General features: G+C 29.9%; 1 protein-coding gene across 5 annotated transcripts in view; it reads left to right on the plus strand.

The window, feature by feature from the left end:
- The window catches only part of LOC112694496 (leucine-rich repeat-containing protein 4-like), a 264913-nt gene that overhangs the window by 244983 nt on the left and 4148 nt on the right, over positions 1 to 15782 (plus strand). The gene's annotated exons all lie outside the window — the stretch shown is intronic.

A 15782-nucleotide genomic window follows, 5' to 3' on the forward strand; every position in this document is an offset into this window, starting at 1 on the left:
ATAGTTTTACGTATTAAAAATCAATAACTAATCAGTAAAATAAGTATTGGCCTTTTTTAATTTGTTAATATTAAAGGTTTTTCATATGTAATTTGAACTTTTACAGTTGTGGTATTGAAAATACTAATTATTACCGTTGGTATCTGTAATTAAATAAGCCGGTCTTAGTACTTCAAATTTCAATTTGTATTCTAATATTAGCACAGATTGAGTTAACAACTAGTTAAGTGTTAAATGCAATAAAGAATTGTAGATTGAAGTTGAAAGCTCGAGTTATCTTGTAAACGACCTTGTTTAAGTCGACGGTATTGGGGAAAATCAGATAAGTGATAAAATTGTGCTCCATTTGATTTGGATTATAGTGTTTTAAATTTGATTGACATATAATATTTTTATATAAGTTTTGATTATGAGAATTTGAAAACCAATGTGAAGTGCCATTTCTGATGAACTATGGGGCGTTTGATATAGATCTTAAAATTTTAGTTTGGAATATGTGTATTTTGTTGATATGAGTATTTAAGGCAGCTCCCCAAATTGGTGATGCATAGAGTACGAGGGAACGTAACAGCTGTTTGTATGTCGATTTAAAAAAAAAATTTAATATACAACATCATACGAGTAAGTCTTTGATAACTTTGTTGTAGTTTGCTTGCTATATGAGAGTTCCTGGTGAGTTTCCGGTTAAGAATGACACTGAGGTATTTTATTTTTGGCGACCCATCAATATTTTCTCCGCTTACATAGAAAGAAGTAGAATTTAGAGGACGTCAAAATGTAAATAGCACTCTGCACAGATTTTTGATGGATTAAAAACAATACGCTATTTTTTTGTCCAGCTATGTATTTTATCAAGGTGTTCTTGTATGTTTGTTTATATATAAAAGTATACTTTGCAACCACGATAGTTAGCAGGATGTTGCTATTCACAATAACGCAGATATTGATAAATATATCAACTGTTAAAAAATAACTTTTTCGGGCATTTGAACATGTTTTGTAGAATTTTTTTTTTTAAATTTTTAAAATTTAAGACATTTAAATATTTTTAAATAGATGTAAAAAAAAATTAACTAAGAAAAGAAAATCTTGCCAATTATAAAATATTTATCAAATCGAATTTTTGGTAAATGTCGTCGGAAACGAATAAAGTAATTCCTAGAGAACTTTTTTGAAAGTTTTTCCAGAAGCTTTTAAGACGATTAAAAACAATAGATATTCGAAACGTAAATGTTAAACATCTCAAGATGGAGAGATAGTGCATTGTTAAGCTATCAGAATTGTTATTGTATTTATATACAATATATTATATTACCTTCATTGATTCATTAGTTTACTATAGTATTATATCGATATTGTGCATATATCAGTAGTAGTATTATTTTATTCGATTTTACATGTAGGGTGACGCGATACTATATTGTTTATCTGTACTGCACGCGAAATAAATTTGAACCCTTAGTGGATATTATTGGATAATATATATTTGTTGCCAGTATGTGCGTATACTATGTATTGACTTATCGTAAAATATGTCACCTGAGAACAGCGACATACCCTAACGATTACATTTGAATACCAAATTATCTGGAATTCTCTATATAAGTGTTTTACTTCTGCCCTCGCTTTACTGTCTAATTTTCGTCAATATACTCGTATAGTACATTCCTGTCTATTTTGCTCTACTTCTTTCAAAATATGATTAATACAAACAACATACAATACAGTACAATCAATACAAATACAGTCAATACAATTATATATTGTAGTAAATTGTAAAAATATAGTTATGCATACACTTAAAGATCCAAAATATTGGAAGTTTTTTTATTGTGGGAACGATGATAAGAAATACTATTATACAACAGTTAAAAATATTATTAATACATCGTATTCGTTTTATGAATATTTTTAACTGTAAGTTTTGATGTTTTCAATTATTTATTTATAAATAGTATACGTGTATGATAAAATAACCAAGCAACTCATATTGTAAAATATATATTCAATAAAAAAAAAAAAAAAAAAAATCGACGAATTAAAATATGATTTTTTGTATTAATGAAATTATGGTGTGTTACATTTTGTGTTTGAATACAGTTAGTTTTATCGTGAAATAAATCATCGTTAAAAATATAAAATTCGATTTTGTTAATAATTTAACTTGTTATTATAGTACTTAATTTTTATTGCATTGATGATTTAATTTCATTCCATTATAAAATCGTGTGGTAGCTATAAATAATATAAGATATGTTTTAGAATCCATGAAGATTTTTTTATTTATTTTCTAGAGAACTTCCAAAATGTATTAAAAATACGGAGAAAGATCAATTTTGCACATTTTTATTTTTGTTATATTTAATGATAGAAAACATGTTGTTTTTATCTTTAGCTTCATTTTATAATCCAGTGAATATGCGTACAAATTTTATAATTGATATAAAGTTTTATTATTTATAAAGTTCAATCATAATGATATTAAAATCAATAGTCTGATATTATATTAGAATATATCAAGTTCTTTGTTCCGAATGTTTTTACATAAATCCATCTCTGTTCTGAATCATATCCATCCACCTGAAACGATATGCCAACTGCACATCCTTACTATCTTGTTGTATCTCACCCATTACACTATTTACATCTCACTAACCCTATGATACTTAAACTTGATTTTGTTTCGCGTTTGACAAGCAAATGACGGATGGAATCTCATTTGATCGAGAAAAATTGATTTGTATTTTGACGTGTTATGTGTTGGTGAAAGTTCTAAAAGGGATTGGTGGAAGGGTACAACGAGAAAACATTTGTACAAAGTACATTACAATGTTTCAAAACTTAAACATATGTTCCAGATATTAAATTAATTGTTAACTTTTCACTCCCTTCTTCCACATTAATTGTTGTACGGAGCATTAAGTGATTGGCTCTCGCAGGTCAAAGAAAATAAATCTTTTCTGAATTTGACAGTCACCGGAAAAAGCTAACATATTATCAGATTGTTTCTGAATAAATACCTTAGTAAAAATTTTACCAAATTCCACTATTTAGAGAGAAAAAATAAACGTATTCGATCTAATTAAAAAACTTAGTTTCTTTATTATTATTATTATTGTATTTATTATAATATATATATATATATTATTATTATTATTATTATTAAGAAAACTTAGTTTTTTTTATCATCGAATGAATGAGAATGAGAAAAAGGGAAGTGGAGCTATAGAAATAAAAAAATATATCAAAGAAAACGAATACGAAGAACAATCGATACAAATAATTTGACATTTGATTTACGAGTATTTAGTACAAAAATATGCTATTTCAAAAGCTATAATTAATCATAAATTATTTACGATATTTTAAACTATTTTTGAGAATATATCAGTGGATGTAAAGATAAATAAATAATACTATGTAAGTCGGACTTGATAAAAGTAAAATCATTTATATAATTACTGTTTAAATACATATTAGTTGTATGTTCAACAAAATATTGTCTGCGAATTCAACGAAACATTTTAGTTGTTAGTATATACTTTTAATGTGTTCAAATGGGCTTGGAATTAAAAGTTAAGCTTTTTAAATTAAAAATATGTTAATAATGTAAATCTTAATAATTTTGAAAAAATGGTACATTATACATTGAATCTATTATATTATTAAACGTTTACTAAATTTTATATTTTATTTGTTTTACGTATAACTTAAAACTAAATATGAGTTATTTGTTTTTATTTAATAAAACTGTATTTTGATATGCAATAATAATTCTGAAATGTATGTGATTAACTTAACTAAAAACAAAAATAAATACTCAATTATTTGAAGCCATACTATCATGTAATGAGAAAAATAAAATGCATGCAATGAATTCAAACCAACATTTACTCATATTAAAAAAATAATAATGTAGTTTGATTTAAATGAGTATTTTTTCAGGTATATTTATACATTTTTTTATCGATATTAGTTCGATCATTTTATAACTGACTAATTTATGATGCAAATAATTTTTTTCTTTTTTTTTTTTTGCATCATGTGTACCATAAAGTGATCCTTTTTTTATATTTTTAGAGGTATAAATATGTTCGATTGTTAATTTATTAGTCATTACTCTGTTAGATACTAGGTCTCGGGTTTGAACGCTCTAAAATTATAAAAAATGTATCTTATGACAAAATAAATTCTAGAAAACGTATTTATACCATTTTTTTTAAATTTTTGTACTCTTGATGTAAAAAAAAAAAATAAAAATAAATATTCTTAGGCATATATCATATTCGTATAAAAACTGAAAAATACTTAAAACTAAAATTAATTGGACTTTGACTTGATAAAAACGTATAATTAAATAAAACATTTTATATATAGATTAGATTTTGAACAGATGTAGAATAATTAAAAAAAATTGTTCCAAAACTTTAAAAACCATGAACTATTAAGACAATATTTCGGGGAGAGTATGCGTTTCGGGTTAAGACAAAATTGATGAAATTATGAAAAATTATAAAATTTATATAAAATTGCATAATTTATGAAAAAGTGTGAAGGTTAAATCATTTTAGTTTTTTAGGTGATTCCCACGGAAAATCTATTGACACCTTGATATTCAAAACACGATCAGCAATTTTACAATTTCGGGGAGTATGCGTTCTGGGTTAAATGCAAAAGAAGACAACTATTATTTTGCTGTTGGAATGGCAGTTTTTAGCATAAATCTTATTTTTAGTTTAAAGGCATTACGTTCGGTTCTCAAAAAATAAAAAATAAATAAAAAAATGCATACACATGAAAACAAATTCAAAATCGTTAATTATATAATATATACAGTATATTATTGTAATAATGTAGATGAATATAGTTAATAGTAAGTAACATGATAAAAACAATTTTCTACCTATTTAATTTATATAAGTATATTGTCCAAAACTCATTTCAAGTTCGTCTGTAATTGGTGCCAAACTCTTAAAAATTTATTAATAACAATAATTTTCAACGCAAGAAACCACCTAATAAAAAGTAATATGAAATATTATATAAGATATATTGTGTTGATTGCTGAGATAAATGTTCTTTGATTGAGGACTGGCACATTTATAAGTTATCGTTTTAACAACACCTATTGGGGAGGGTTCGGTTCTGTACCAATGGTTTCTATAACTAATAACTTTCGACCGAATTAAAATTGTTTTATTTTGAAAATCAATATATTCTATATGACCGCAAAGATTTTTCTTAAATATGAATATGAATTAAGGTAATCAAAATGAAAATAGAAAAAAAATGTACTGTAAACGACTACTTGTTAATCGGGAACCGGATTTTTTGGTTTTCATTACATCACTTCTTAGAATAGGGTGACCATACGTCCTGTTTTTTACAGGATTGTCCTTTATTTCAGCATTGTATCCTGTTATCCTGACAAACTTCATTCAGGACAATTTTTGTCCTGTTTTTTGATTAACCGAAATTAATTTGAAAACGAAACTTACGAAAGTAATGAATAATGATTATAATTATAAACTTGTGATTGCCTGTATTTATCAGTATGGGCAGAATGTTTATGAGTTATCGGAACTTATCGGAGTTATCAGATTGACCGTTATGGAAAAACGAGGATATTATTTTGATACATTAAAATTTTTTCGTTTTTTCAAGTACTAGATTTTCCAATTTGGATTGACATTCAAGAAAGTTTCTAATATATTAATAAGAATAATCCATCATTGAAATTCGATGAAGATGAATTTTTTGACGAATTTAATCATGTGATAAATGTAATGATGGTTAATTTTCAAAACTGGAAAAATGGTTCAAAAGCCGAAGATAGTTGGTGAGAAATACTTAAAATTCTAGAAAAAAAATAACATTCCAATTAAATATTTTATGGTTATTTTAGAGTATTCAATGGCTATTCCCGGAACTAATGCGTCGGTAGAAAGAGTATTTTAAATTACAAATGTTTTATGGACAGATGAGAAAAATCTATTTCTTGTGGACAATTAGATCGATAATAATCATAAAACAACATTTTAAAAATGTTTCATGTACAGAGTTTTATATATTTCTTTTAGAACATCCACAATTATTAAAACTAATTACTTCTTCAGAAAAATATGAAAAACCAAATAGTGAAAATATGTCTGAACAATCGTCATCAAAATGAATTAATAAGTTTTTTTAAAAAAGTAAAGTACATGAATTTAATCTTATACAGTGTTATTAAAAATTATGTTTTTCACAATTAAAAATCTATATATATATATGTATGTCCTGTATTTTTTTTACATATGGTCACCCTATCTTAGAACAACATGTTGTAGCATCGTTACATGTTATTTATGTGAGTTTGATAGAAGTTGGGTATTATGCAGTATTTACTAGCTCAGTGGGATACGTTATAAGCCATTATTTTCATAAACCGAGAGCAATAATGAATTCATCTCTGTCTTTCGCCAGGAATAACCAAAAAATTGCCTGTTCAAAGTACGTCTTCTTTTGTTGGTTTTCCGACCCAATAAGACCTTTGTAGTGCATTATCAGAAATGTTGACCTGAGGAAAGCAATCACGATAGTATCTAATATAAACGTATTAAATCATTGAGAATCTTAAATATTAACTGAAATATATTTAAACAAATTATTCAAATAATTTTGATGGTTCTATCACTGGAAGACCTCCCTTTGATATTGTTAATTTTATTAATAAATAAGAAAAAAATTATATTAAAATAATTATTATGAATATTTTTTTGAATGAACCATATTGCGTAATTTTGAAGGGTATTTATTTTATCCAGTCTTTATTTCTTCATACTACGTACTATTATGCGGAGTTATGGTACTCAACATTCAACAAAATTTATATATAAAACTTTGTTTCTAGTTATGTACTGGTAACAATACTCGGTAAACGTCAAATAAATTTAACATGTCAATTTTGATTACATTTACATGTTATTCGGAATCGAGTACAATTTATAATATTTGAACAGCGAATCCATTTGACGTTTAAATATGTACGTGGAATATAGAAATATTGTGGAAATTTTATAAAATGCATCTATTATATACATTGATATTTTACTTAATAAGCCGTAAAATAAATTACTTTATTGTACATTAATTATAGTACCGTATGATTGAGACGTGATAAAAACATTTAAACTTTCAATAATATACTATTGTTTGGGCCGAAAATAAAAAAATCAACCATGAAGTAAATAGTTATATTATATAAAATATATCCCAATGATTAAAAATCCACAATTTGTTTTGGATAGTAATTAATTATTCACGTAATTTTTTATTAGGTTCTAAACAATTTTTATCTTAACACGTTCACGGCCACCCCATAATTTGAAAAGTCGCATAAAAAATCACAACATAAAATTCATAAAATTCCATAGATATTATATAATTCCATAGATTTTATATAATTCATAAATTGTATATATTGCCAAAAATAATACATAATTCCATAAATTGTATATAATACCATGGATTATATAATATCTATGGAATTTTATACCACAGATATGTGTAATAAACTAGATTGCTAACTGCTGCATCTTACTCATGTGATTAGTTGAAGCAGACGGCAGCCATTTAATTCGAGGCCTATGGGCTTTTTCACAGCCTTAGATTTGTTTGATAAGGAAACTGATAAAAAAAAAATTAAATTATAGAACAAGTATCCATAGTCACAATAACCAACAAACCTATATAAATTTGAATTTATAAATTTATATCTAATTAAAATATATTTAAAAATGAATATTATTTTCTAGTGATACATACATATGACTAACTTTATCCCACTGAACTGATTTTTTAATACTCATAGAGTCTAATATCAAACAACAAAATTTGTCTTCATATGGAAATTTACCTATTTCTAACAAGACATCTTGTAAAATACCAGTTTCAGCATTTTTATTTGATACCCAATTCCTTATGGCACTTGGATTAGGCAAAGCAATTGAAGTTCTTTAAATTAAAATAAGTATTAGTCGGGGTATTAAGATTTCTATAACTGAAATATATAATTGTTTCAGTTATTGAGGATATATACCTAACATAGTTATATGCTTTTGGAGAATAAAAGTAAAGCGTAGTTGCAAACTTTTTAACTTCTTCACAGTATCGCCTTGCAGTAGGAGTCGCATTACCATTATTTATAATATCTTTTAAAAAAAACCTCTATGAAATTTTTTTTAATTATATTAGTAGTTTCTCTATCAGTACAGGATCCAATAGTAGACATCAATTTCTGATAGGAAAAATTTGTTAAAAATTAAAAAAAAACTTCATCATTTTAATCACAATATACAGTGAAGTCTCACTCATCCAGTCATCACTAGGGTGCGGTTTTTTTTGGTTTTCTAAAAATTTAGTGAACATGTACACTTTAAAACTAGTGCCCTCATGTATATGTTACCGGCAATGTTATCATTTCAGGAAATTATGACAATGCCTAATAAGTTTAGGAACATATTAAGCATTGTCATCATTTCCGGATTGTAAACATTGTCGGTAACATATACAATGAAACCTCTATAAGTCGAATAAATGTAATTTCCCTTGAACTTCGACTCATCTTAAAAAGAAGAATCTCTTTCACCCATACTGACTGATAGCTTTGGCATAAGTGAGACTACTGTAATCATTTATTTTATTTTCTAGCTTCTTTATAAAAACCTCAAGATAATTAATTTTTGTATTCTGCCTTCTAACAGTTTGTTGTAAAAGTTTAATTCGTTTTTTGAGGTTGGTTTTTTTTAGTGTATCAAATAATTTTTTCTTGAATTTTCTTTTCAGCGTAGGTGTATACGTAGGGGTATGAGGTGACTGGCTAGAATCTATAACAAATGTATTACATGTCATATCATTATTGTATATGAATTAAAGTTTAACTCACTAGGTCCAATAAAAGTTAGATCGACAGCTTCATAATTACACCCAGCATTTTCAACACCAGAATCAATCGACACATTAGGAAAAGTAGAAAGTATATTTGAATTTGTTGGTATATTAATCAATTTTCAGATATCATCTGATCAAATATACTCAAATGTTATTCAAATATATATTTTTATGAACAAAAAATGTAATTTTTCAATTGAAAAAGCGTATGAAGAAAACAATGTTGAAAAACCCTGTTTGATATTGGTTTGATCGTCGTATAAGCTATACATGTAATAAATAATATAAAAACTGATAAACTATGTGAATGGAATAAAATATCTTGACGTAATAATATTTTACCGGTGTACGATTGAAATATCAAAAATCAAAAAAAAAACAGTCGCGAGAGCGAAGACAGCGCGGAGATACGTGGTCAATCTCTCGCGGCTATCGCATTGATTGCCAATTTTCGGCTACAGCAATACCATAACATGTACAGAAAACGGAGTGGAAAAAAAAATAAAAAATATTCATATTTTACTCTCATCGGAAAGTCTAGGTACCCTACTTTTCACACGGGTCCGCAATAAAAGATACACCGTCTGTCTAATGTTATTCGCACACGATTGGTGGCCGTATCGCGTTTCGACAGCTTTAATATATTATGTTTTTTTCATCGTATTCATTCTTTATATTCATATTACGGGTGAAAATAAAACACGCACACGTGTAGGTATAAAAATCCATCAAAAACCTACCCTCCTATAATCGTATCCGCGCACGCAATTCGCAGCACCAGAGTTCTTCCTGGGCCGAAAACAAACGCGTAAGTGTACAGTTATTTCACCTCTCGTTTACAGCGATCATTTTTACGCTCCGAAATAATGTCGGATTTCATGCTACATAGCGCAAAGTGACGTTCGTTCGACTTCATTTATCACATGACACACCTACCCGTTTTGATTCTGTAATAATAATAATTGTATGGTCACGCCTTTTTTCGCAAAAGTCATTCTGCGGTTATCGACTCCCTGTTGACAAACGACCACTCATCATTTTGAATCACTGAACAGATCGTTTTTCCGAAAACAACTACGACCGTGCTTGAATAAGTTTGTATATACTGTTCTATGTATATCATACACATGGATAAAAATTCATCTTTGTTTCGAAGATATTTGATCCACGATGAAAATAATGTATAAAATATATGTACAGTCATGGATGGATGAAAACCGTGTTAAACCGATCATATAACCGATTCAATAAAGATATTCTAAAATTAGATACTCGTATTTTGTTCGCAAAAAAAATATGCTCGTACCCATCAAAATAAACCGTCGATACAATCATAAACGAATTCGGAATGATATTTTTTGGGAATGGAAGAACATTTTTTATAAATCATCGTGTTTAAAAAATGATATTCGATATTATACGGTTCTGAAGTAGACTATCACTAACTCAATATTATAAATGCATTTGATTATTTTTACACATCACTATTCCTATTATTTTATATTATTGTTACCTTGTAATTTTGTAAAGTAAAAAAAAAAAATATTAAAATTAATCAAATAAAAAAAAATAATATTTATCTATATATAAACACTGGTTAGGTGTTGATACGGAGTGTCAGGGTTGACGTTCCAAATCGTAAAATAATTAAAACGCTTGGATTTGTAGGTATTCACGTTCTTATATTTTGATGTAAAACTTAGATATATATATACACATATAATATGAAAGGACAAGTAAAGCGTCGGGTTGCGCCGACCAGACTTGTAAAAGTGAGTTGGAGCAGTCGGTGGTGCTTGGGTAGTTGGTCGGACCCTAACGTTACATTATGGGGTTATCATAGATATACGTTCGTACAAGTAATGTGTGGATAGGGATTGACCGTCACCGGTACAAGCTTGACTAAGTGGTACTCCGGTGGTGAATCAAATCCGGGAAGGACAGCTTAATTAAGTGCCATGTGATTTGTCAGCGCTGAAAAGTGCTATTTTAGCTACAGCAGATTGTGGATCGAACAGTGGTCTGACTGTGGAGGTTTTTCGGTTGGTAGGCGAAGTTCCCGGATTTCGATTATTCGTACAGCATACGGTCTTCGATGGTTGGGCTTCCCCTGCTTGTATGTTTGGTCGGAAGCACAATCCTCCGGAATCTGGTCTCGGACTTCATGTCGTCGGTCGTGGAATCGGTCCGCCGTCGCACCGAAAGGCTACGTACGTATCCATGGATCGCAGGCCTTTGTTACCCGTCGAAGACGTTCGCTAAATATTAAGGTTTAGTAACCGACTAATCCTGAGCGGTGTAATCCAGAACACGGCGTCACGATGTTGAAGTGGAAGAAGTTGATTTTAATCGATATCGGAATGCCGGTATATAACCACACTGCCGTACCAACTAGTAAACTTTCTGTGTATCCTAGTTTTAACCTATATCTGGTTGCGTTAAGTTTCTGTTGATAACTTCTATTCCCTTGTTCTGATAACGTCGTAGGCGGTGTCTATGGATAGGTATTTTCATCCCCTATCCGATGATCCCATCCTCGATTTTGCCACTTCTCGACTTTGTTCTTCTTTTCCTCCTTTCCTCTCTTACAAACTCTCCCATATCTTCCGTCTTCTGTTGGTGACAGTGTTTTACTTTCTCGGTGAATTTAGTAATATCTCCGGATAGGTATTTTCCTCCCCTATCCATTGATGTCACCCCCGTTGTTGTGGTTTGTGTTTAAGTTATTGTTTTCCGTGTTTATTTAATAACGGCCTGTGATTGGTCGTTACTGGTTTGTGTTACTTATTGGTCCTGAGAAGGACCTTTTAAATCATGTACGTGTACTGAATGTTCCGTAAAAGTGTTTAATTCGAATTAATCTCAAATTCATTATATGGTCTATAGTTTTTTGAGTCGAATTTTCTAACAGAATCGTTAATGTGTGTGCACTGCACGATAACACTGTACGCGAATGAATCGCACCATGATAAATCACAATAAAATCATCAACTTGTACGTAGCACCACTGCGGAGGACATGATATTATTTTCAATTTTAACTTTTACCGACGACCGGAAGCACCATAAAAGCGTGTGTTTCCGATGGACGACATCTATGACTTCCGCCCAACGTTTTTAAATAGTACGTGTTCGGCGGTCTATATAAACCCTGCCGGACACACCCCGCCGCTCCCACCCTCTCGAACACACACCCACGCACGCCACTCACCCATTACATTCACCCAATCAACTCTTTTCGTTACCAGACGCCACGTTTCGTTAGCCCGTTACCGTTATTTTCGCACGTGTCCAAAGTAATTGTTACAGAAAACCTGCCCGTCGTGTGTCGGTTGATTTATCGTCGGACCTCAGAAAGAAACCCATTCCTTCTCCCTGACCCTCTCTCATTCGTCCTCTTCCTCACCCCCTATTTCTCTCTACCAATTTGTATACACGTATATATATTTATTCTTTTCGCTTTCCCCGTGATTGGTTTTTTTTTTTTACTCACATTTTACTTTTAAAAAAAACCCCCGCTCACCTCTCATACAAACACACTCGTACATACTACATTAAAACCACTTTTTTGGAGGAAAAAAGTGATTAAAATCACTCGCCACTCCCTCACGGTTGAATTATCCATGAATTTCTGTTAAAACGCAACTTTTAACACCATTTGTCGTCTCATTGTATAACACGAAGCTAAAATTACTGTTATTATACAACACTCGGATGGGCAGGTATATTTACACCACATCTGCATTTGTTTTGCACGACAAATCTAGTCAATCATCATTCGTATCCGCGTCAAAACTATCGTCGATACCGACATATGTGATACGTGACACACACAGTCGTCAATTTGTCATACGTCCTCAGCTAATTTACTTCACTAGAGTAGATTTAATTTAACAACAACTTAGATTAATTACCATCTTCACCAATTTCCCGATGAAAGTAATTTTTATTTAAAACCAGATGTACGTACACAGTTGTTAATTGTTTACGAGTATTTATAGTTAAAATTTGCTTTCTAGAACTTAGTGTACATATTTCCACATAGTATATGCGTCAATCGAAACATGTACTGTAATAATTTTACTAATATACGAGTAATAACTACTCTTTCATGTCACTGTTAAGACGATTAATATATAATGTTTTTTAAAACCTATCCCTTTATCCCGTTTAAACTTCTATCACCACCTTCTCCTTCACATATTTCAATGAACGTCTAGTGATTTAGATTGATTTTAACAGGTATTCGTCGAATGGTATAGTTTTTGGTTCAATCTTTTTTTTTTTTTTTATCTCCCAACAATACGTTTTTATGGCTTGAAAGTTAGACTTATCATATTACCTAATCATTATTCACACCCAATAATGGTTCCGAAAAACAAATTGTTCAAAACATGGACATCATTATTTTCATAATTTATTTTACCCTCAAACGTAAATCAACTCAACACTTTTTTAACCTAGCAAACAATGTTTATTATACTTATTATGAGTTTTTAAACGTAAAAAAAGTATAACGTACCATTAAGATTATTTAAAATTAAAAAAAATAAATATATTAAATGCCATTACCTTTAAAAAAAAACTTTCTAACGAGGTCGAAATAATTTACAACAATTCATAGGTACATAATCATTTACAGTTGTCAAAATCGTAAAATTATAGTGGTAAAATATACTGCAGAAAGGAAAAATATTTAAATTAGTACAGGAAATCACGTAAAATATATTTATATTTTTTTTTTCATGTAAAAAACTATTTCTCAACGAGTATATAAGAGTCGACCTGTACATGTATAAAAACAAACCTTCTCGTACATAACTCATAGTAATAAATTCCAGTTACCGTAGGACTGTAGAGCATAAGATTTCAAGTTTTATGTGCGGAGATATATGTGGAAAATGTTGAGCATATTATATTTCTGTTAAATAATCAAATATAAAAATGCATACAATTCGGATAAATTAGAACATTCTGTAGAGCATACGTATACAATTAAATTATTTAATATATACATTCAATTAATTAATAAAATAATAGAATAAAATTAAAATTTGTCAGTAACAATGATACAGTGCGCTTTACGGTTATTTTCGATACAAAAACATAACGACATCGAGCGAGTGGTAAGTGATAACGATATTAGTGATATCGAAAGTACATCGAGGCTTCGAACGCGCACGCGTGCTTAGGAGCAAACGAGGAGATGACGAGTTATCTGGGTGACGGAAAGACCTATTCGAGCTGATGAAAAAAGAGAAAAAAGAAAAAAAGAAAAAAAAATGAAAAGCGAGGAACAAGGGTCAGAGGCTAGTACCGGGGTACCGTACACGTGCAGTGGTCGTGGAAGACTTACGACGGGCGATTTGGTAACGTCGTGCGCTCGAACGTGCGATTTAATTCGGCCGGTAGTACGCGCGCGATACGTGTGCGGTGCCCGATCAGTTTCACAAAGACCATTTGGTACGTACGTTTATTAAGATTAACGGCCACGACGCGCGTAATCGTGTTGGACGCATGAACTGTTGCCGCCACAGGGACCGCACGTCAGTGTATACGAATGCTTACAACAATAATCGCACACCTAACCACGGGACTGGCCACCACTTGAATCTGTTGAGGCATCACTACTGCTTTCGAGGAGTGCAAAACGAACTCGGTACGCGGGCGGTTCCGAAGGTAGGGTCCTAGGGACCGCATCCCTTCTCCCGAGCCCGTGTTTTTAAAATATTGTATGTTATCGGGGAAAAATAAGTAAATAAAAGATTACAAATGAAAAACGCATACTGTCGATTGTTGTGTAGACAACGTACGGTTAATGTCTGACGATGTTCCCTACCGGCTGTACGTATCGCCAATTAACATGTGCACGAACTGTAACAATATTAAATGCAAACCTGGCTCAAGGGGTAGGCAATATAGGCTCACGCCTGAGGCGGCATTTATCTTTTTTAAACTGTAGATAATTTTTGAAAAAATATTACAGTTCCTAGCAGGAACTCATATCCTAACCCGTCAAAATATCTCCGGTAAAAATATCTTCGACAAAATATCTCCATCAAAATATCTCCATTAAAAAATTTTAAATATTTTATCGCAAGTGCAAATGAATGGAACGCCGTTCTGTTTGCTAACGACAAGTAGCCCACTCCACGATTCCACGATTTCTAAGGCGTTCAAACGAAAAAAAAAATCTATGAGAGCAATAAAGCAACAACTTAAATTAAAGCAGTTTTGCACTCATTTAAGACATTTTAAAACCAAATGTATCAATTTTTAAGTTGTAAAAGTATTTTGTAATGCTTGATAATGTTACATTGTACAGTTTTTAAATAAATATTTAAATTTAAAATGCATTATTATAAAACCCATAATAATATCTGAGTTTTAAAATTATATATTTATTTCAATTCTACATTTTAACTTCTGGTCTTATTCTAATTTAGAAATACGTGTATGTTATATTATAAGTTGCAAGTGTTTTGTTTTTTATCATTACAAGTACGCGCAGTACTCGGCTTGGAACAATTAAAGTAGAAGATTTCTTTAAAAAAAAAAAACAGTGTACCAGGAATATTTATTTGTGAAAACTTTTTCTCAGTACAATTATATAACCTAAAATTTTATTAAATTAACTAAAATTAAAATATATATATTCTTCGGTTATGATTATGAATTATATTTTTAAGAAATATAATCATAGAAAAAATATTAAATAAATATAATTAATTTAATATAAGCTATAGCAAATTATACTGTTAACATATTATCATACTATAATCACACGAGCCGAAATAATTAAAATACTCAAAAACAACAATATTTAATTACAAAATAGCTAATACTTAATAC

The sequence above is a fragment of the Sipha flava genome, unplaced genomic scaffold, assembly GCF_003268045.1.
Source record: "Sipha flava isolate LNK unplaced genomic scaffold, YSA_version1 130_pilon_pilon, whole genome shotgun sequence".
Classification (NCBI taxonomy): domain Eukaryota; kingdom Metazoa; phylum Arthropoda; class Insecta; order Hemiptera; family Aphididae; genus Sipha; species Sipha flava.